Source organism: Tamandua tetradactyla, chromosome 9 (genome assembly GCF_023851605.1).
Source record: "Tamandua tetradactyla isolate mTamTet1 chromosome 9, mTamTet1.pri, whole genome shotgun sequence".
In the NCBI taxonomy this organism is placed as follows: Eukaryota; Metazoa; Chordata; class Mammalia; order Pilosa; family Myrmecophagidae; genus Tamandua; species Tamandua tetradactyla.
In genome coordinates, this window is record NC_135335.1 from 55020244 (window position 1) to 55044439 (window position 24196).

Below are 24196 nucleotides of genomic sequence, written 5' to 3' on the forward strand. Positions count from 1 at the left end.
AAAGCTTAGCAGTAGCTTATTTTTCCTGCTTAATTTAGCTATTTACATATATTTTAGCTTCTGAATAACAGAAATATCCAGCAAAAACATTTGTGTCATCTTATATTCACTGCTATACATTTGGTGTGAATTGAAAAGAAAAGAGTTATGGGCCCCATCAGGCTGAAGATAAACAATCCTGGCACCAAGATTACTTGTTGTAAAACTGTTAAGAAATGCTTGCTGTAAAACTGTTCGTTATCTGCTTTTTTTTTTGCAAAACAGCACCTGTGACCCATGCTCAACCCCCACCCCCCTCATCTTACCCCTTAAAAAGCTTTTGCAAACTCAGTCTCGGGGCTCTATCTGTTCCTGCGTGTTCAGTGAGCCCAACACATGTGTGGAAAATAAACCCCTTGCGTGTTGCATGAGAGAACGTCTCTTGGAGTCCTCCTTTGCGTGGCAAAACTCTCGAATTCTTACAGTATAACTTTCACTATTTATAGACGACATGATTCTAGTATAGAAAGATCTGAAAAATCTACAGCAATGCTACTAGAGTTAATAAATACACCAAAATAGTGGGAGACAATATCTGCATGTAAAATTCAGTAGTGTTTCTATACACGAGTAATGAACAATCTGCAGAGGAAATTAAGGGAAAAAAATAACATTCATAATTGCAACCCAAAGAATCAAATATCTAGGAATAAATTTAACCAAGGATGTAAAGGAGTCATACTCAGAAAACTATAAAACATTACTGAAATAAATCAAAGGAGACTTAAATAAATAAGAGGACATTCCATGTTTATGGATTGGAAGACTAAATATTGTCAATCCTTCCCTTAGATTCTTAATCTCTTCTGTTTCTTGCTAAATGACAAGAACTCTAAGCTTTCTCCCACAAGAAGAAAATCTTTGCTCAGCTAGAATGAGGAAGCTACGCAGTTAGCTGAGGTTATAGGATGTATATTGTTGGGGCCATGATTTTAGTTCTTTGGATGACTACAAATCTAGTGGTTACCTTGGGAGAATAACAGTTTTTATTATTTTTGGCACTAGCGATGCCTTATTTATATCCTCTTTAAGAAATAAAAAAAAATGTATATGTAAGATCATTTTCTTATGGTCTTCTAAAGGCTAGTTTCTCATCATCTCCAGGCTTGTGACTAATTTTCTTCAAGGATGTTAGGTTTTCCCAGTTCTTTCCTCTCTCTTCCTGTAGGATCTTTCTGCTAGTGGCCTGGGTGCTTTGGCTCCTGGTGTCCACATTTCCTTCTGTGGATCCCATGGGGTAAAGGTAGCTGGGGGAGTTTGTCTGTAGCACTTCATGTCACCTGGGTGACAGACTTCACATCACCAGGCAATGCCTTGAAATGGCTGTCCTTGAGTATTACAGTTACTGGTGGAGTAAAGGGGAAAGAAAATCTCCTTTTGCCTTTTCCCTTCCATTTACAGTCACTCCCGAGAATCAAGGTTGAGTGGCAGTCCAAAATTAGATGCCTCTGCTCCCATTTGTTAGTTAAAAATAACTGCTCTGCATCCTTGGTGCAATTACCCCAGGGCTGTTTTCAGCAAATGTTTATGACAGAGAGAGACATTCGCTAATTCACTGCTTATTCAAGGAGAATAGCACTTATTTGTTGTTCTCCTGCAATTAGACCACAGGGGATGCAAGTGGCAATTCCCTTGCATTTTTCTCTAGATTTGTAGGGTTGTTTTGATACAGAAAACTGGCTAGTAAGGAGAGAAGGTAGGAAGAGAAGACATTTAATATGATTCTAAAAAAGAGGTGGTAAACTGGGTTCAATGGGAGAGAATGCAATTGGTTCTCTTTCTCTGTTTTTCCTCAGTCTAGATAAGAGTTTCTCAATTTTATTGATCTTTTCAAAGAACTAACTTTTAGTTTTGTTGATTCTCTCTACTGTTCTGATCAGCTCAACTGATGCAGAAAAGTCATTTGGAAAAATACAGCACTCCTTCTTGATAAAAACATGTGGAAAACTAGGAATAGAAGGAAACTTCCTCAAAGTGATAAAGGCATATAGAGGGCAGTGATTTTGCTTGTTTGGTTTTTTCTGGGCAGTTTTAATTTAAAAAAAAAGGAAATGACCAAATCTTCATTTAAATGGACTTAAACCCAAAGGAGCCAGACCACTTTGAAGATTTGAGGTTTCCCTCTATGCCCCCATGTCCTCTGTCACAGCTTACCCCAAGCTTTGATGTAAGAGCCATGGAGTGGGAGTTTTCCTGCCTTGTTCTGAGCCAGGGCTGTCCTCACATCTAAGTGAAAAGCCCTGCCTTTGTCTGCTCCCCTCCTGTCTCCTTCCTTGTGCCGTCCTCTCCTTTTTTCTTCTCAGCCTTTATTACCTGTTTCCTATAATCCTGTGTGTGATGGTGGAGAGGGCAGTGACGGCAATGCCAATGGCATTAGGCTGGTGGGAGTACTGTAGTGGACCCCTGGGGGTTGGGGTTCTCCCTCTCTGATCATAGGGGCATGAATCTGTTTTTGGGGTTTTACTAGTGTAGTGACTTTTTAACTTCAATTTGCTAAAACAGAGACTGCACCATTTGCCATGAAGGCAGCATTAAATCTGAACATTAAAAGGCCACGTGCAGAGAAAGACTTTGTAGAACATGGTTTTGGGATGTCAGGGCGAGCTGGGAAGGGACCCAGCCTGGGACCAAGAGTCAACCTGCCCTAAGACTGGGTATAAAAATCAAAGAGCAGTCGACTCAAGTCCAAGTGAGGTTTTAGGCAAAATTGAGTCATAGAAGATTCCACCATATGCCTGTTTTTCCGGCTTCTATACAGCTTAGGGCTTCTTTCTTACTGAGATAGAAAGGAGTTGGATATTGAAAAACTAAGGTGTGTTTAGGAGTATGATGAATCATAGACACAGTAATACAAACATGGGCACGTGTTTCACACTAAAGAATATTTCGTGAGGCAAGAAAATTGTGCTCCCCTTTGAAGAGAGATCATGCTGATTCTGGGTCCTCAAGAAGGGAAGAGAAGAGATTGTTGATAAACTACCTTTCTGTTTTCTCCTCTTGACAAGATGTCATTAGCAGCAAGTGGAGCGGGTGAATGAGTAGGAGGAGGGGAAGTAGGTACTGGGAGTGGAGGTGAGAATAACTGAATATTTTACAGAGAATATATTCTATAGTGCACAGTAGAAGAGAGAGAAAGAGATGGAGAACTTGACATCTAGAGTTTCTATCTATAAAGAAATTAAAAAGGACAACACATTATGTGGCCTCCAAGATACTTGCAGTAAAAATGGGTTGGAGTCAGGTAAATCACAGATCCAGGTATTGCAAGGGTGGCTAGATGTTGTTTGGAAATTAAAAAAAAAACATGGGTTTGTTTGCATGGTTGTCTCTTTTTCTTTTCAGTAAAAGCAGATGAGGAAATACTTTTCTTCAAACCATATTGCCATATTGGTTTTCTCTTTTGGAAGATTTGGTTTCTAAATGACAGGCGACAGAGGGCTAAATAATTTCTCCATTCTGTTTCATTCAGAAGGTTTCCATTTTTCAGGCCTTAGTGCAAGAGAGTTTCAATTGCATTTTCCTTTATTCTCTAAAGGGAGTTTTATGGATCTCTGTTTTACACGAAGGTCAAGAGAAACTTTGCAAACTGCTGCAGAACATAAATTACAGAATCCGTGGCATAATCGTGAGGTCAAAAAAGCAACGTGGAATACATTAGTGAAAGGCTAGATTAAGATGGCTTGAAGTGTTAATTTATTTCTCTCACATGTGAAGCATAAAGTCTCTGTCGTGCTCATTAGGCTGAGCCTTTTCCATATTCATCCACAGAACTGCTGCTGCCTAGTCAGGCAATTACAGCTGGTGAGCAGGGACTCACTAATGGTGAGAATTATTATGCAGACAAAAATGAGCTGGGAGCAAGTGAAGCAATCTTCACCTCTCTGACAAACAGGATGAAATTATCGACAGAGCAGATGCAAAGAACAGGAAACCCAGTCAGCTCTGGGTTTGGCTCTCCTATGTGGGTTTCATATTGCCTGTTAAAGAATGCAGAGATCTCCAGGGTTCACAGTCCTGCCAGGTGATGAGACTCCCAAACATGAGTGATGAAGTGGCAATGCATGGCTGGTGGCCAGCTGGAGGCCATCAGAGTGCTGCGGGAGGGAGAAAGGCGCTGCGGTGTGAGATTTTTCTAGGAGTTGGGTGTCAGTTTCCTGCATCTGCCATAACAAAGTTCTACAAACTGGGTGACTTAAAACACCAGAAATTCATTGCCTCACAGTAATGAGGGCAGAAATCAGAAACCAAGGTGTCAGCAGGCCATGCACCCTCTGAAACCTGTAGGCAAGAATCCTTTCTTGTCTATTCCAGCTTCTGGTATTTGCTGGCCATACTTGGCATCCCTTAGCTTGTAGATGTGTCACTCCCAATCTCCTCCTCTATCTTCACGTAGCCTTCTCCCCCGTGTGTCTGTCTGATTCTCTCCTTTTTTATAAGGACTCTAGTTATAATGGATTATGTCCCACCTTAATCCAGTTTGGCCCCATCTTAACTGATCACATCTTCTCTTCCAAATAAGGTCACGTTCACAGAGCTGGGAGTTCAAACTTGAATATATCTTTTTTGGGGGCACAATTCAACACATCACTGGGTCTTAAGACAAGTTATGAAGAAAGAAGCCTGTGTGAGTGGTTGGCAAGGATGGGGACGTCTGTCCACAAGAGGGGCACCATGGGCAGAGGGTGGCGATGGCCACAAGTGGCCTCTCTAAAGGGCCAAGGGACATGGAGAAGCAGATCTCTGTAGGGAAACAGTGGGCACCAGGGGTTGGAAGGCAGAGTGGAACCCACTGTGGATAGATTCAGGGTTGCCCCCTTTCTAGGTTGCCTGCTGTGACTCAGTGTGGAATTCCCATAGCATGTTTTTGTGCCCTGCTTCTAGAATGGTGCTGTTTACGAGGATCCATAATTCAGAGACTAACATGCACTGAGGTTGCACATCTGTACGGTCACCAGGGGTCAGTGGGGTCCCAGTGATCCTAGGAATCAAGTAGTAAAGTAGCAACTTCCTTACACACACATTATGGACGGCTATTACTTGAGCTTGTACTGACTGGGCTCAAGATTTTGTGTTGGGCATTAGGGATTCAAAGAGGTTTAAGACTTGGTTGAATTCATGAAGCTTGGAGTCTAGATAGAAAGAGAACCAAATGCAAAGTATAGAGACTAAATGTCTGAGAACTTAACGGGACAGGGCTGTTGGGTGTGTACCGCAATGCCACCTCTTGTATAGCTTGTAGGACTTTGGGTTTGCTACCAAATCTTTCTCAGTCCAAGACTCCTCAACTGCAGAACAGGACCAAGAGTGCCCACCTTGTAAGGAATCCGAGCTGATTCCATGGTATGAGGCACATAGGAACTTTGCTAAGGAAGAGGTTGCAATAAATGGCAGCTCTTTATAAGGGATTCTCTCCATGGGGCCTAGATGCTGGCTTGCTGGGATGACCATGTACCTTAAGAGTCCATTACAATTGGTGTCTGCTCAAGTTTCTGGAAGCTCTGTAACCTCCACTTCACCTTGCTGTTCCTACTGAGCTCCTGATCTGTCCTCTGTGCTTTGCGTCCCATGAGAGCTTTCTGTAGTGCACCCCCAGAGGACACAACTCCAGCTCCTTCATTCTCACAAGGCTACCAACCCAAAGCAGGCTTTTAATGATATTTGGGGGGCAGTGTTGGGGGTGATTTTAAATTATATAATATACAACTTTACAACTTGCAACTTAATATTAGATATTCCTGTTTTTAAAATACCCTCTCCTGCATCCTACTCTGGGGCCAAGTCACTGACTATAGAGTTGAAGGCTCTGGAATCCTGCCATTTTGACTTGGGGCTATCCCTTAAGATTCCATGAAACTCACACCTAAAACTCATGAGCTGCCTGGGTCTAGCTGTGCCAACCCCATCCCAACTCAGCATTAATAGAAACAATTGACCCCTTCTCCCCCACCCCCCCACGAGCTAATGCCCTGATTTATGTCAGTGTTACCATGATTTCTCATAGGATTGCACCAGAAATGCCCTGCAACCCCTTTTCACATCCTGTTTTGATAGCTATTAACTGGGCTTCTGCTGCAGAGGAAGGAGGGGTAACCTCCTTCCTGGCATCAAATTAGAGAAAGCATAAAGCAGGTTTCTGGGTTTAGCAGGGCCTCAAGACCAGTCTATGCCTTAGTTCATCCATTAACTTAATCAACCAATAATGGGCCAACAATGAACTCCGCTGTGACATGGGTGTTGGCAGTACAGCAATGAGTGACACCAATGAGGGGTTAAACCCCATGAAACTCAAGTCTTACTGGTAGAGACAGACTATAAACATGTAAAGAATAAACAACACTGGGCGGGCCGCGGTGGCTCAGCGGGCAAAGTGCTTGCCTGCTATGCCGGAGGACCTCGGTTCGATTCCCGGCCCCAGCCCATGTAACAAAAACGGAGAAACAGAATACAATAAAACAAGAAAATGTTTAAAAATGTTTCCCTTTCTTCCTTCCTTCCTTCCTTCTATCCTTCCTTCCTTCTCTCTGTCTTTCCTTTAAAAAAAAAAAAAAAAAAAAAAAAAAAAAAAAAAAGAATAAACAACAAGTACAATTAATAAAAATACAGAACAGTGTAGTAGGTAAGGGTGAGTGAGAACTGGGGGCTCGTCAGGTTGGCACTTCCAAGAAGAGTAGATTCAGGACTTGCCTGGCCCTGGTAAGTTCTAGGAGTGTCCCTTGTATTAATTCGCAGCCTGGGGCAGCAGATCAGGAAACTGGGGCTTAGGGAGTTCCCGCAAGTCCTGTGAGGTTGTAACCTAGAAGTTTGTAGGTCTGGAGCTTGAGTGGAAATTCTTCTGAATCTAGGGTCCACCTGCTGCCCATTTTCTCTATGTGACTCTCAAACAACCTCCCAATATGACCATTTGGGCTAGGGGAAGCTGAGCTCCAGGCTCGAGGTGGTGCCAATAATAAACCAAAGAGCTAAGAAAGGAAACCAAGGTGCCAGACATCAGAGCTGGACAGAGTTCCATTGTACCCACTCCTGGGGCATCAGGCAAGGACACTGGGAGGAGCTCAGAGTGCCGAGGCTGGGGAATTTGACTGATTCTTAACAACTGGAAGAGCCACCCATGTTTTCTCATTGGGGATTCCACATACAGAGTAGAATTTTAAGCAGATCATCAGGCCCCAGAAAGGACAAAGGCATGAGGGTGGGGGGCTTGCCTCAAGCGTGAGGTCAAACATATTAGGCAACCTTGAGTGTACAGGAATAGAAAGGGCTGGAAATAAGATTTAGTCTGGGTTAGACACTGCCAAGTCTCCTAAAGGAAGTGACCCAGAGATTATTCTTTTTTTTTTCCTTAGTGGTTTAATGGAAATGCCAATATTATGAACCTAAAGTAATTAAAAAAGACTTGAATGTTTCAATGAAAATGCAAGGCGAGATTATTATTTCTTTTGCTAATAATTCCATGCATTTGAAATTTCCTGGTGAAGAGAGCAAAGGCAAAGAAAGTTCAATTTCTATGATTGCATATACTTTAGAAATTAATATCCAGCAAGGAAATAGAGTTCTGGATATTTGTTAAAATAGTTTATAGCTTTTCAGAAACAAACCTATATTTGCACATATTTGAATACATTAATTTACTTAAAAAGGAAATATTCTTCATTTCAGTCCAGATCACAATGTCCATTTTAGATCTTAAAATAAATTCTCTTTCTAGACTGTGCACATGTGGATTCTTTTGGCATTATCTCTGTTGCTCCAACCTTCAGGGAGCCCTAAGAAGTTTCAAGTTGAGTTCCAGTGTGCTGACTCTTTCCTTCTCCTCTTTTTATCCCTTCCCCTTGCTTCTAGGAAAAAATCATTAAAAGATGGTCAGTGGTCCTAGCTAGTAGAGGGAATGGCAGAACCATGGAGAAGGACTGTCCTTTGCACCCCAAAGGACTTCCATGGTGCATTTAAAATTTGGGAAGCATAATCTGTCTTAACTCTGCACGTTCAGCTGAGTTTGGATTTGGATATGCAACGTATTGTGAAGTCAAGGCAGTGAGTAACAAAGAGAGCTTATTAGTCTCCATCTTATTGTGAACTCTGTGGCGTGGAGTGAATTGTATGCCCACAAAGCATATGCTGAAGTGTCAATCAGTATCTCAGAATGTGGCCTTATTGAGAATAGGTTTGTTATACATGGAAAGCTAAGGTCATACTGGAGTAGAATGGGCCCTTAATCTAATATGACTGATGTCCTTATAAGAAAGGGAGAGAAAACAGAGACAGAGAGGAAAGCACAGATAGCAAGAAGAGTGTCATTGGATGATGGAGGTAGAGATCCTCAAGGATTACTTGCCACCACCAGAAGCCAGGAGAGTGGCACAGAGCAGATGCATCCCTACAGACTTCTAAGGAAGTCTGGCCTTGCCAACACCTTGATTTAGAACTTCTGGCCTCCAGACCTGTGAGAGAATGCATCTGTGCTGTTTTTCAGCCACTAGTTTGTGGCAATTTGCTGTGGCTGCTTCAGGAAACATACAAATAGCCAGAGAGGATTCTGTTCTTGCAAGAGATATTAAGTCTATGCAAGTTGGCAAGTTGTCTCCCAGTTTTCAAAACTGCAACTAGCACAACACTGTAACATTATTAAACTCCACTGAATGCTTGAAGGGAGCACAAAACTGTAAAACTCTTGTGATATTTCAGCCCTGGCTTTCCAGTATTATTGTTTTTAGAGACTTTTGGTCCAACTGCATCACAGGACCACCACTACAGACTTGCTTCTCGGTCCAATACAGCTACTGGCACATTGCAGCAACAAAGTTACTATAGATGGTGAGCTGTGACAATTTCTTCTCAAACAGAGCCTCCTCTCCTTCTCACCCCAACCGAAGGAAGCAGATTGAACTAAAATCGTTAACGTCAAATAATGCTCTCAGATATGTCCCTTTCCCCTATTTCCATGGAATAGTTTAATGCCAATTCTGGTTCCTTCTAGAAAAAGAGCTGGGAATACTTGTTACATAAGCAGTTTTCCCTATCTAAGCACAACCAAACAATAATCTCTCCCATCCCCCGAGGAAACCAAACAGTTTAGTATTTCTTTCAAAGATAAATTTTGTTTTTTTAAATGTCAGGTAAAGATTCAAGAGAGAGTTTTTTTTCATTGTGAAAAATGAAAACACACACACACACACACACATATATATATGGCAATAAATTTCAAAGCACACTGCAACAATTAATTATAGATTTCAGAGTTTGGTATGGATTACAGTTCCACAATTTTAAGTTTTTTCTTCTAGCTGCTCCAAGACACTGGAGGCTGAAAGAAATAGCAATACAATAATTCAGCAGTCACACTCCTTTGCTAAATCCTATCTTCTCTGTTACAAACTCCACCTTCACCTTTGATCTTTCTCCCAATCTTTAAGAGTATATGGACTATGCCCATTGTAACTTTTTCATTTGGAAAGGGCAGTTGATAATATGGAATAGGGGGATGGAACTAGCTGATGTTCTGGAGAGGCTGGGCCCTCTGGCCTTTAGGACATACCTGGCCTAGGAACCCCTCTGGGGGTTGTAGGTTTTTGGAAAGTAATCATAGTGCATGGAGCCTTCGTAGAATTTCATATAAAGCCCTAGGTGTTCTTTAGGGTTGAAAGGAACGGTATTGGTTGGGATTTGGTAAACCGTGATAAATAACAACATCTAGCTGAAGTTTGCATTAGAGCAGCCCCCAAAGTAGCCTCTCAAATCTATTTGAACTCTCTCAGCCATTGACACCTTATTTGTTACAATACTTTTACCCCTTTTGGTCAGGAAGACATTGTTGATCCCACGGTGCGAGGGCCAGGCTCATCTGTGGAAGTCATCTCCCATGTTGCCAGGGAGACTTTCAACCTTGGATGTCCTGTCCCATGTACGGGAGAGGGTAATGATTTTACTTGCAGAGTTGGGCTTAGAGAGAGAGAAGCCACATCTGAGAAACAAAAGAGGTTTTCTAGAAGTAACTCTTAGGCAAAACTCTAGGTAGGCTTGGATTCTCTGCTACATAAGTCAATTTCAGAAGAGCAAGTCTCAAGGTCAAAGACTTTGCCTGTTGACTTGGGAGCCCCTAATATTTGAGACAGTATCAGAGGTTTCCCCAGTGATAAAGTTCAATAGGTCCATATTTTTTCTAGCATCCCTCAAGCAACTTTGCCAGTACTTTTTAACTATCTGCTCAGCATATTTTGGGATATATTCAGGCATTACATTAAGCTATACAGAATTACAAGACCTCATTTCCATTCTGGGCCCTCTGAGTTTGGGTTGTTTAAATGATCTACAGGAGGCAATTTTTTAAACATAGCATTTCTTCCATTCCATGTGCTTTTCAGCCTTCAAGTTTTCAAAAAGAGAAGATTTTAATAATGCTTATTCTTCTTTCTGCTCCTCTTTCCTCAACCCGTGTACCTATGTCCTAATTCTAATCCTTGGTATATCATCCTAAACTCCCTCCTGTCATTTCTTTGTCTGTGTTCCTAAATCTCCTGCCTGAAATTCCCTTTGAGTAGCAAGTAAATGAATGCCTCAGTTTTGATAATTTTTGGAGAAAGAAGTAAATTTCCAACAGATCCTCAAAGAACCTAATATGTGTGATGTCTCACATAAACCTCTGGGAGTATAGACCATTTAGTCCTTCATCTTTTCTAAAAAAAATATCTTTAACAGCTTATATTTAATTTTATGTGGCCTCTCTCTCTTATATAAGCAGGGGCTATGCACTGCCCAATCACTCTGCACCAGCTAAAATCACTGAAGGAACTGCCAGCTCTTCTCACATATGTGATTTGTTTCATTACTTTGTCACTACGCCATCTGGTTGAAATGGCTGCTGACGGTGGCACAAACGTCCATAGGCAGGCACTGGCTGTTAGCAGGGCAGTGGTGAGAGCTGAGAGGGTGTCAGGGTTATACTAGGTTCAAGTGTTCTGTCTTCCCAGGACAGTGTTCTGTTTGCCCCAAGAAAGGGATACAACCTCCAACTGACCAAGGGCCAAAGGGCCTCAGCAGGTGTATTCACTTCTGGACATAGAGCCCACTTAACAGAGATGAAAGAATCACTTTACTGGTTCTGGAACTCCAAGGAAGTAATGGGGAGTTTCAATCAGTCTCCTGGACCCAGAGATGCTAGAGGCTGAGTGGAAGTAAGCTGAGTGGAGGGAGAGAAGAATGCCCCAACCCGCTTGGACTTTATCCTCTGCCTGTTGTCAAACTCACTTTGGCCATGAAGATAGAAACTCTGGAATGGCAGAACTTAAGTTCTTGTTGGGGAAAGCTATGGCTATGAGGCCAAATGAATTTCTTCTGTATATAGAAACAATGTGGAGAGGGAAGGAGGAAGCATTACAGAGTCCTTCAGCATGGTTGAGGACCTTAGTTTGCAACTGATCTCCAGAGACTCCCTATTTGTGGTAATAAATAGTAATAACAATAATTCATCAAGTGTCTATAAGGGCCAGCTGTGCACTAAATGGTGTGCTTAGCATTTTACAGCCCATCCTCATTATTTGAGGAGTCCATATATGCCAATTCATCTATTTGCTAAAATTTATTTGTAACCTCAAGTCGATACTTGCTGCACTTCTGCAGCCATTCATGGATGAGTGTGGAGCAGTGAAAACTTTGAGTCACCTGATGCATGTGTCCCCAACTGAGGTCGAAAAAGGTGACCCTTTTCCTTCTTGTTTTAGCTCTCACAGGCTAAGCAAGTGTCCTCTGTGCAGTGTATTTTGTGCCACATTTTTTTCTGGGTGCATTTTAGTGCTTTCTTTTTTTTGTTGGTGATGGTTTCAGTATTGAAAATGGTCCTATGAGTAATGCTGAAGTGCTGTGTAGTGTTCTGAAGCTCAAGAAGGCTGTGATATGCCTTCTGGGAGAAGATGCATGTGCTAGTTAAGCTTCATTCAGGCAGGAGTTATGCTCAATGTTAACCAATCAACAATTATAATAAATAAAGGTATCTTTAAATAGAAACACATGTAAAATAAGGTTATGTTTTGATGATGTTTTGATTAATTGATGAAAATACTGTGACTAAAGGCAAGCAGGAAACTGCCTCTGAATTTCTTCTAGAAGCAATGGTTCAAGATTCACTAATTCAGTGTTTGGCATAGTTTAACAGATAATGAGAGTCACTTGCATATTTTAACTTAGTTATTGCTCATTAACTGTGTGTTCAGTATAATCATCATTCCACTTTTCAAATAAGGTGAGTTGCATGGGAAATTTATGCAACTCACCCAAAGGCACTTAGTAAGTGGCAGAACCAATATCAGAGCCATGCTCTTGACCATGATGCTCACGATTCAGGATTGCTATGGGCTTCTCCAAGGTGTGTTTGTGGCATTTGTTCACCTTCAGCTCAGCTCTGCTTTGGAAGGTAAATTCACATGAGAGTCATGGAAACCTGCTGCTTGTCTGGTTACTTTCAAAATGTTAAAGGTCTTAGCTTGAAAGTACTCCCTTGCTGCTTGTAGAGTTCTGTGGTGGCTTGGAGCTGTGTACCCCAGAAAAACATATTCTTAATCTTAATCCGTTCCCGTATGGGTGATCTGTTGTAAGTAAGACCTTTTGATGAGGGGACTTCAGTCAAGGTGTGGACTAACAAGATGGGTCTTAATTCTATCACTCATAGGGAAGGACACAGAGAAAGAGAAAACTAAAAGGAGCAGCCAGAAGCTGAATATCAATAGAGCACAAAAGAGAAGGGAAAAACTGGGAGAGGCCACTGCGTCCATTGCCATGTGACACAAAAGCCGAGGGTTTTGTGGGTCATTGTTATGAGGGTCATTAAATGAATTACTATTTGTCAATCCCATAGGAAAGAATAAGTATCTATTCCATGTGACCAAGGATCACTGGAAGTCAGCTCCAGGATGCCAAGTCTTATGGAGAAAGCATCACATTGATGAGGCCTCAATTTTGAACTGCTCCTAGCCTCAAAATCCCGAGCCAGTAAATTCCCATTGTTTAAGCCAACCCATTGCAAGGTATTTGATTTAGTAGTCAGGAAACCAAAACAATTCCTTCCAGGGGAAAGAAAGAGGAAGAGAAATTTAAATAAACATCCTTTGTCTCTGGTGAGAGAGAAGGGTTCACCATGTAGCAGATATTTCAATCTTCCTTTTCCCTATATAAATACAATAATATAAAAATTCTCAATGAGCAAAAACATTTGCAGTGAACAGGATGCTATGGATTTTGCAGCCAGTGTGGAGATATGCAGGCATTTCACCACCAATCGCTCTGTGCCTCAGTTTCCTCATCTATAAAATTGGGATAATATTAGTTTCTGTGCTATGGGATTGTTATGAGGGTCATTAAATGAATTACTATTTGTCAAACCCATAGGAAAGAATAAGTATCTATTAGTGATATATAATATAAATGACATCCACCAGTTCTCATTATTCATAGTAGTTATGTTCTAGAAAGTTACCATAAACATTGGACTAGTTAGGACTGAACTTTGTCTCCCAGGGGAAGCACAAAGTTAGGTTCCTGTGAGCATCTGGTCACAACATTTAATCAACTGGTCAAAATATAATCTTGTTTTATGTGTACTTCTTTAAAAAGCCACCTTATTTAATATACATTGTTAACTCATTAACATTGACCTCATGGCCAACAGCACTGCAATTCATGCCTGAATGAAGCTTATCTGACACATGTATCTTCTCCCATGAGCCACACACAGCCCCCTTGCATGTGGAACACTAGACAGCACTGCAGCACTACACCTGGGGGCTATTGCAAACAGTGAAATCAGCTAACAAAAGCATGAAAATGTAAAAAATGTGGCATGAATTATTGCATGGAAAGGACACTCATTTACACTGCAAGAGTTAAAACAAGAAGGCAAAGCATTGCTTTGTTCAAATTCAGCTGTGAATGTGTGGGACAGGGGAATACAATTTTTTGCCTCTCTGATGGAAATGCCCTGAGTATTGGGGTTGCAAATACATTTTAGGGAGGAGGTGAATTTGAAAATATGGAATCTTTGAAAAGTGAGGATTGACTCTCCATATAATTATAGATGATATATTATCTCATAATTGCTAAATAAATAAAAATCACTGCAATAGTTAGTGGACTGAAGCCAGATTTGGCTTTCCTCTCCAGTGATCAAATTTGTTTTTCTTAGAAATCTATTTTTAAAACAATATTAACCATTAAGTTATAGGTGGAGAAGGATATTTTAAAACATGCATGTGAGTAAGGCCTGCTGGCCTCGCATTGTCCCGTGTCAAGATACTTGTCCCTGGGCCTGGTCCTTGCTTACGGAGCTCCCCAGCTCTTGCCACCACCAAAGCAGCCACCCAGCCATTGCTGCTTTTTTATAGCCCTGCCACTCCCTCAGCCTCTCCAGGGAGAGCATGTGCCCATGCTCTTGTCCCAGGAAGGTTCTGGTTCCACCTGCCCTTCCTGACTCTGTGCACCCGGGACACAGGATCTGGTTTCTCCAGCAACTGCCAGGAAGGGACACATGGCCCAACCTTGATGTGGGGCAGCAGACATTCTGCGTCTGGCAGCTGTGGCCAGTGAGAGATGGGATAGTGGAGAGACCTGGCAGAAAGCTTCTGTCCTAGGCTTGCTGCGTCTGCCCACCCTGTCTGCCCATTAGGGCAGAGCCTCTTTGGAAGCATGGGACCAGGGCAGCCAGGCACCGCCTTGTATAAGCTCCCTCTTTCTCTACCTCCTTTCCAACGTTCCTCATCCTCCCCACCCTGGAATTGCAACACCCCTAAAGCATTAGCATTTCAGCTTGGCCTCAGGTTCTGTTTTCTAGGAAACCTGGTCTAAGATCCCTTTCTAATTGTAATTATTCACCTTACTTTGGCTTGCTGTGTTTGGTCTCTGCCTTGAAACTCTGCAGTCCCTTTGGACACTTTCTCCCTCTTCTTTTCACCACCAAGCCTGGTCCAGAGTATCATTTTCATTTTTACTGTTACTAATATCCATCCCCATTGTCATTGGCCTAGTTCAATTCTTATCACCTCCGTCCTGGGCCCTTGCCCTAACCTTCTGCCTTTTCTGGCTCATCCACTATTGCCCTAAGATCTTCCCATCAATTTGATGAGTTATTCTTTCCCTTAATATTCCTTAATTCTGTCTAAGGCTTGCATAACAAATGCTAAGAACATCATTAACACCCCTTCATGATCTGGCTTTGACCCACCTTTTCAGAGTTGTCTCCTTTACTTCACCCCATTGTGGTTGTTTATTCAACCAGTATTTCTAATGTATCTTCTAAGCGTAAGTTCTGTGAGTAGCAAAGGGATGCTGAGCTCAGCAAAAAAGGGGCAGGATGTTCTTTTCTGTTCTCATGCAACTTCCTGAGATTAAAACAGGGCGGCACTGCCCTCTTCATGCTTACTCCAGTCCTCTAGAGAGTATTTTCTCTTATCACTGTCCATCCTTCCAGGCACAACTCATATACTGCCTTCTTCATGAAGGCTTGCTGAACACCTCCTGAGTGGGTGGTTTCCACGTCCCTCGTGTTGCAGACATTGAGTTTACACTAGAGCTGTGCATCTAGGATTTCACTAGACCTGTTTGATGGCATGGACTGTCCGTGGCATCTAGTATAGTCTTTTGGATCATGTGTACTCAATAAATCTTCAACTGATTAGAGGGTTCTTGCATGAAGATGCCTCTTTTTGGAGTTCTTTTGTTATAGATTCTTTTTTTTTTCTTAAAATGTAGTTTAAACATCGGTTAAAAACAGTTGTATGAATGAATGATATTCATTAACTGTCTTAACCCTGAAGGCTCCATAATAGCAATTGTTCGTGTCCTTGGCAGATCTACCATGATAGATACCATCCATACACAGCTTGGCTTAAATAACAGGAGTGTATTATCTCACAGTTTTAGAGGCTATAAGTCCACAGTCAAGGTGCAGGCAGGGCTTGTTTTTTCCCAAAGTCCATTATCACTCAAGCACCGCTTTGTCACATGGCGATCTCTCTTTCTTTGTGCCTGCTGCTCTGGTTTCTGCTGACTTTGGCTTCTGCTGCTGTGCTCAAGTTCATTTGCTTATACAGATTTCAGCCACATTGGATTAGGGCCCACCTTGGTTCAGTTTGGGCACACCTTAACTAATGGTAGCTAAGAGGTCCTATTTGCAATGGGGTCACGCCTACAGGACCTGGACTTAAGCCTTGAACATGTCTTTTGTGAGAGATATGATTTAATTTCCAACACTAAATAATTTCTCATTTTTCCTTTTTCAAGCTGATGTATCTTTGGTCTTAAATGCTGTTATTCCACTTCATAGATCAAAATGTCTTGAATGTAATGCATTTTAAATGTTTCTTCTTTATTCAGTTTGGAAACATTGATGAAGTAAACTCCCAAAGGGAATTTAACTGAAAATGTATTTTCTGGATCTAGTCTCTCCCTGCTCCATTTCTATTTATTTAAATTAATCATCTGTAGGTGTAATGACCTACATGGTATCATAATGTGAAACCTAAGCAGCGGTTTATTGCATAATTCTTGCCATGTATTTGAGAAAATTTCCTGCAGTCTTATAAGTTACATCTGTTGTTATGAATTTGATTGAAGTGTTTATTGCTTGTTTCATGGGCTGGTAAGTCCTTGGCATTGGTTAGGGTGGATTTGAGCTTTTATGGATAGCTCCTCATGTGTCTCTCCAGAGAAGCAGTCCAAGTTTCCCTTCCACCCATTGGTCCAAGAGACATTGGCTCTATGCTCAGTTGTGTTACTGTCCATTTCTGAGACAATGAAGGGGAGCAAGTGCTCAGGTTATTTGCTCTTTCAAAACAGATTGAAAATAAAATATTCCCTGCTTATTATCTTTGTTTCAGTAAACATATGCACATTTTCTTTAAATGACTATGAAATGCACATAATACAACATTAAAAAATACATAAATAGGTGTGGAGTGAAAACTGTCTTCTTCCCATCTTGCCCACGAGCTCCCAAGTTCAAGCTCCAGAAACTATCTGGGTTTCTTTCATATCCTTCCAGAGATAATGTTTAAAAATTAAATTGGTGGTACAACATGTAATTGTGAACCTCACTTTTTTCCCTAAATATGTCTTGGAGTTTATTGTGTGTTCGTCCTATAGGCAAGTCCATGATACCACTCCTTCACGCCTTTGCCTTATATCTGACATTGGTTTCTCATCCCATAGTAAAAGTCAGAGGGTTACTGGGGTAGCAGCACTAGGGAGCAAGTGTGGAAGCAGGAAGCTCCATTAGAAATTGCAACAATCCAGGCAAGAGGGGATGGTGGCTTAGACCAGTGGCGGCAGTAAAGGTGGTGATCAGTGGGATGGATTCTTGATCTTCTTTGAAGGTTGAACCAATACCAACATATTAGATATGAAGAGAGAAATCCTGGGTGTTTGTTATGCAGCAATTGGTTAATGTTATTGTTGACTACAGATCCTAGCTTGCAATGATTGTACTTTTTCCTATATACCATCTATTTTCAGTAGAAAATAGATACATTGTTGACGTTCATTTGTTCTCCCTCTTGCAAAAACTTTTTTTTTAAATTTGTACATTTAATCACCATCATTGTCCACTCTAGGCATTCCAAAATCATACTGTCTCAGTCTTCATCCTCTATCTTTTCTTCTGGTTTTATATATGCCTCCAGCCCTCCTGCCTCTATCATATTTACATTCAGCTTCATTTAGTACTTATATTATTGTGCTACAATCAGGTAGCATGGTGCTATCCATTTCTGAATTTTTACAATCAGTTCTGTTGCACACTCTGTGTTCCTTCAGCACCAAATGCCCAATCTCTACCCTATTTGTATCTCCTGATAACCTATGTTCTTAACTTCAACTCTCAAAGTTCACTCATTAATGTTAGTTCATATTAATGAGACATATGGTATTTGTCCTTTTGTTTCTGGCTAATTTCACTCAGCATAATGCCCTCAAGGTTCATCCACATAGTTACACACTTCATGACTTTATTCTGTCTTACAACTGAGTAATATTCCATGGTATGTATATACCATAGCTTGTTTAACCACTCTTCTTTTGATGGACATTTGGGCTGTTTCCATCTCTTGACAATCATAAATATTGCTGCTATAAACACTGGTATGCAAATGTTCATTTGTGTCCTTGCCCTCAGGTCCTCTGACTATATACCTAGAGATGGAATTGCTGGATCATATAGCAATTCATACTTAGCTTCCTGAAGAACTGCCAAACTACCTTCTAGAGTGGTTGAACCATTTTACATTCCCACAACAGTGCATGTATGCCTCTTTTTCCACATCCTCTCCAGCACTTGTCATTTTCTGTTTTGTTTGTTTTGGATAATGGCCATTCTATTAGGTGTCAGCTGATATCTTATTATGGTTTGTTTTGCATTTCCCTAATAGTCAGAAAAGTTGAACATCTCTTCATGTGCCTTTTAGTATTTCCTCTTCTGAGAAATGTCTGTTCATGTCTTTCACCCATTTTTTAAAGTGTATTGTTTGCTTTTTTGTTATTGAGTTGAAAAATTCCTTTATATATTTTGGATACTAGACCCTTGTTTGATATGAGGTATCCAAATATTTTCTCTCATTGCATAGCCCAGCTTTTTACTTTCTTGACAAAGTTCTTTGATGCACAAGAGTGTTTAATTTTGAGGCGTTCCCATTTTTCTATTTCTTCAATGCTCAGGCTTTGGGTGTAAGGTCTAGGAAACTACCTCCCCTACACATTTTATGAGATATTTCCCTCCATTTTCTTCTAAAAGTTTTATGGTATTAGCTCTAATATTTAGCTCCTTGATCCATTTTAAGTTAATTTTTGTATAAGGTATGAGATGGATCCTTTTTCATTCTTTTGCATATGGATATCTAGTTCTCCAAGCACCATTTATTGAAGAGGCTGCTCTGTCCCAGGTGGGTTGGCTTGACTGCCTTATCTAAGAAAAATTGTCCATAGATGGTAGGGTCTATATGTGAATACTCTATTTGATTCCATTGGTCAGCATATCTATCTGCATGCTCGTATCATGCTGTTTTGACCACTGTAGTTCATAGTATGTTTTAAAGTCAGGTAGTGTGAAACCTCCCACTTCATTTTTCTTTCTCAAGATATTTTTAGCTATTTGGAGCACCCTTCCTTTCCAAATAAATTTGGTTATTGTTTTTTCTATTTCTGAAAAATAATTTGGGAAAAATAAGTAATTGGTATTGCAGTGAATTTATAATCAATTTGGGTAGAACTGACATCTTAGCTATATTTAGTCTTACTGACATCTTAACTCTATTTAGTCTTCCAATCCATGAACATGGTATGCCCTTCCATTTATTTAGGACTTCCATGATTTCTTTTATCAATTTCTTGTAGTTTTCTGTGTATAGGTCTTTTTTATCCTTTGTTAAATTTATTCCTAAATATCTGATTCTTTTGTTTGTTATTGTAAATGGAATTTTTTTTACTTGATTTTGTCTTCAGTGTATAGAAACACTACTGATTTTTTGGTGCTGATCTTTTACCCTGCCACTTTGCTGTACTCATTTATTAGCTCTAGTAACTTTGCTGTGGCATTTTTGGTATTTTCAATGTACAGTGGCATATCATCTGCAAACAGTGAGATTTCCATCTTCCTTTCCAATTTGGATGCATTTTATTTCTTTTTCTTGTCTAATTGCTCTGGCTACAATTACCAGCACAATGTTGAATTACAATGGTGACAGAGGGCATCCTTGTCCTATTTCTGATCTTAGAGGGGAAGCTTTCAGTCTTTTCCCATTGAGGATGATGCTAACTGTGGGCTTTTCATATATTCCCTTTATGTTGAGGAAGTTCCCTTCTAATCCTACCCTTTGAAGTGTTTTCATCAGGAAGAATGTTGAATTTTATCAAATGCTTTTTCTACATCAGTTGAGGTGATCATGTATTTTTCTGCTTTGATTTGTAATATGGTGTATTACATTAATTGATTTTCTTATATTGAACCGTACTTGCATACCTGGAACAAATCTCACTTGATCATAGTGTATAATACTTTTAAAGCACTGCTGAATTCGATTTGCAAGTATTTTATTGAGGATTTTTGCATCAATATTCATTAGAGAGATTGGCCTGAAATTTTCTTTTCTTGTAGTGTCTTTGTCTGGCTTTGGTATTAGGGTGATGTTGGCTTTATAGAATGAGTTAGGTAGCTTTCCCTCCTCTTCATTTTTTTTGAAGATTTTGAGCAGGATTGGTACTAATTCTTTCTTGAATGCTTGGCAGAATTCACATGTGAAGCCATCTGGTCCTGGACTTTTCTTTTTTGGGAGCTTTTTGATGACTGATTCAATCTCTTTACTTGTGATTGGTTTATTGAGGCCATCTATTTCTTCTCCAGTCAATGTTTGTTGTTCATGCCTTTCTAGAAAGTTGTCCATTTCATCTACATTGTCTAGTTTATTAGCATATATCTGCTCATAGTATCCACTCATTACCTCCATTATTTCTGTGGAGTCAGTGGTTATGTCTTCTCTTCCATTTCTGATTTTATTTATTTGCATCTTCTCTTTTATTTGTCAACCTAGCTAAGGGCCCATTGATTTTATTGATTTTCTCTAAGAACTAATTTCTATTTTGTTGATTTTCTCTATTGTTTTCATATTCTCAGTTTCATTTATTTCTGCTCTAATCTTGGTTATTTCTTTCCTTTTGTTTGCTTTGGGGTTAGTTTGCTGTTCTTTCTCTAGTTCTTCCAAGTGAACAGCTAATTCCCTGATTTTTGCTTTTTCTTCTTTTTTAATATAGGCATTTAAAGCAATAAATTTCCTTCTTAGTATTGCCTTTGGCTGCATCACATAATTTTGATGTGCTGTGTTTTCATTTTCATTTGCCTCGAGATATTTACTGATTTCTCTTATAATTTCTTACTTGACCCCTTGACCCACTGATTGTTTGAGTGTGTTATTTAGCCTCCATATATTTGTGAATTTTCTGACCCTTTGCCTGTTATTGATTTCCAACTTCATTCCATTATGATCTGAGAAAGTATTTTGTATTATTTCAATCCTTTAAATTTATCAAAACTTGCTTTGTAACACAGCATATGGTCTATCTTGGAACATGATCTGTGAATACTTGATAAAAATGTATATCCTACTGTTGTGGGGTATAATGCAATGTTCTGTAAAGGTCTGTTAAGTCTACTTCATTTATTGTACTATTCAAATTCTCTGGTTCTTTACTGATCCTCTGTCTAGATATTCTGTCCATTGATGAGAGTGGGGAAGTGAAGTCTCCAACTATTATGGTAGAGGTTTCTATTTCTCTCTTTAGCTTTGTCAGTATTTGCTTCATGTACTTTGGAGCACTCTGGCTCAGTGCATAAATATTTTTAATTGTTATGTCTTCTTATTGAATTGTTCCTCTTTTTAATACATAGTGCCCTTCTTTGTCTATTTTAATTGTTAGCACAATAAATTTGGTTATTGTTTTTTCTATTTCTGAAAAATAATTTGGGAAAAATAAGTAATTGGTATTGCAGTGAATTTATAATCAATTTGGGTAGAACTGACATCTTAACTATATTTGTCCTTGGGTCTAAAATGAGTCTCCTGTAAACAGTGTATAGATGGGTCGAGTTTTTAAATCCATTCTGCCAGTCTATGTCCTTTGATTGGGGAGTTTAATCCATTAACATTTAGTGTTATTACTGTAAAGGTAGTACTTTCTTCAACCATTGTGTCTTTTGGATTTTATATGTCATATCTATTTTTTTTTTTCTGTTTTCACCTTTACTGGTAGTCTTCATTTCTACAATCATCTCCAGACCTCTCTGGAGATAATATCTTGCCCCACTAGTATCTATAAATTTGTAATTGTGCCAGGGATAAGGTACATCCCATTCATGACCATATCTCCCCAAATTATTACCACCCCAAGTTCTTCTCCCCCCAGGGCAAAAACACCAATGAGTAAAAAAAACAGACTTTGCAATTTCTTTACTCTTTGGCTAATTCCTTCCTTTTTGGTCATCAGGGAAGACTACCCAATCATAGTGCAGAAAGCAAGTCCTCTAGACAAGCAGGGGTGAACAACTGGTGACATTTGTGCAGTTCTACACAAAAAGTGAACCCAAAATAAACTTCTGAGCCAATCTTTTTAAGTGATATATCAAGTGTCTTTCTATATATAGCTCCATTGTCCATAACCTCTTGGACATGCAAACCCCTAGTCACTAACATTGCTTCCCATCATTCTCCTTTCACCACCTCTCAGTCCATTCACCACTCCATTCTCCTGGCTATGCCTCCATGAATGCCCCATGTTTCTCTTTCTTGAGGTCTTTGGATAACTCTGGTGGTTGACAGCTTCGAAGATCGTCCCCAGGTGTCCCTGCCTCCTGGTGCCCACCCCATATATAATCTCCTCCCTTTGAGTGCGGGCTGGACCTAGTGAGTTGCTCAGGGAATAGAATGAGCAAAAGTGATGGGATGTCCCTCCCAAGATTAGGTTACACAAGATAATGATTTCCATCTTCTCGTGCTCTCTCTGGCTCTTCTCACTTACTCAATCTTATAAAGCTAATCACCATGTTGTGGGCTGCCCCATGGAGAGACTGACATGGGAGGACCTGAGGGTGGCCTCCAGTCAACAGCCCAAAAAGAAACAAATGCTGCCAACAATCACCTGAGTGAGACTGGAGTAATCCTCCCCCATTGAGCCATGAGATGCTGATACCTTGACTGAGGACTTGTGAGAAATCCTGACCCAGAGAACTCAGCTAAGCCACATCTGGGTCCCTGACCCTTAGTACTGGTGAGAAAAATAAATAGTATGGTTCTAAGTGCTAAGTTTAGGGATAATTTGTTATGCATCAATAATTAGCCAATACCCCTCAACCTTGACAAACATCATATGAATCCTGCAGTTAGAATTAGAGCAAATCTTGTTCATTTCTTCTAAAACAGCAGTTATGAGGATATGCTATAGACATTTGTAATAGGCAATACAACCAATGGGATTGCACATGACCTATACTCTGTCTCCTACTTGTAAACTCTACATGAGCTCCTACCTGAAGGACAGGCTAGTCATTACCTCCTTAGAGAATTCCAATGTCCCAGTCCCAGACATGGTGAGGTATGTTTTCCTTGTGCTCTCCTGGCACCTTGGCTGAGTGATTTTGTAGCCTTCATCGTATCGAAGTTGCCTGTTTGTTTCCCTGTCCTCAAGGGCCAAGGACTTGATCAAAGGAGTTTCTTTCCTACTGCTACTGATTCTAACCTCTTCTCTGCACTGATCGAAAGAGTGAAAAAAAAGAATATCTTTAATTAAGAGAATATTGTAGCTATGTTTTGATATTTCTATTTGCATTTTAACATACAATCACAAAACGCTTCCTTCCCAGAAGTATAGCTGGGGTGGGATTGGGGTGCAGGGAGTGCATGCCTCTGAGTACACTCTTCCCCAAATGTGAAAACTGATTAAAAGATCTTCAATGGAAAAAAAAAAGACTTTAATGAAGTGATGGGAAATTTTCTGGAGAAATATCAATAGCCAGCTGTAAGGCAGTGGTCAAAGGGTGGCGCCCTCTATGTGTTTGTTCCCCAACCCCCAAAGGTGTAAGCTCTGTGCCCACCGCTGTACACCTCAGATGCAGACCCCATCGTCCATCCCTGCTCTGTGATGCATGAGCCTGGCACATGGCCATGGCTGATTTATTGGAGCTGGGCAGCCATGCTAATGAGATTCTCAAAAGAAGGAATTGGTAATTTTGGATGGAGAGGCACAGGGAATTGCAATCCTGGGACTGAGTCAGTGCATTGTATTGATGTAGTGCACTTCTCCTACCAATTAGCTGGAATTAGAGCAACTCTCATATGTTCTTTCAAAAAAAGCAGTTATGAGGATATGCTATAACATTTGTAATAGGCAGTACATGCCAGGGGATTGCACACGACCTGTACTCTGTCTCAAACTCTGCTCTTGAGCAAACTGATGCCAGGATGCAATTAATCCTTTGGCAGTGTTGATAACTTGCTGAGTCTATAGACCAGTTCCTGATGTTGTATTCCTTTCTGAACCCTCTGGATCCTTCCTGTTCCAACCTGTTTCTCTAGTATCCTCTTTGATATCAACCTCTCCACTTTATTCCTCTTAGAATTATACCTTATCCCCTGGAGTCCAT

At 40.4% G+C, this 24196-nt stretch overlaps 2 long non-coding RNA genes across 2 annotated transcripts in view; both read right to left on the reverse strand.

The window, feature by feature from the left end:
* Positions 1-24196, reverse strand: part of LOC143646107 (uncharacterized) — a 33277-nt gene that overhangs the window by 7719 nt on the left and 1362 nt on the right. The gene's annotated exons all lie outside the window — the stretch shown is intronic.
* LOC143646108 (uncharacterized) overlaps positions 1-24196 on the reverse strand; it is a 30780-nt gene that overhangs the window by 5383 nt on the left and 1201 nt on the right. The window contains exon 2 of the long non-coding RNA XR_013157291.1: positions 23107-23304. This is a non-coding gene — a long non-coding RNA (uncharacterized LOC143646108). The remainder of the gene's footprint in view (positions 1-23106; positions 23305-24196) is intronic.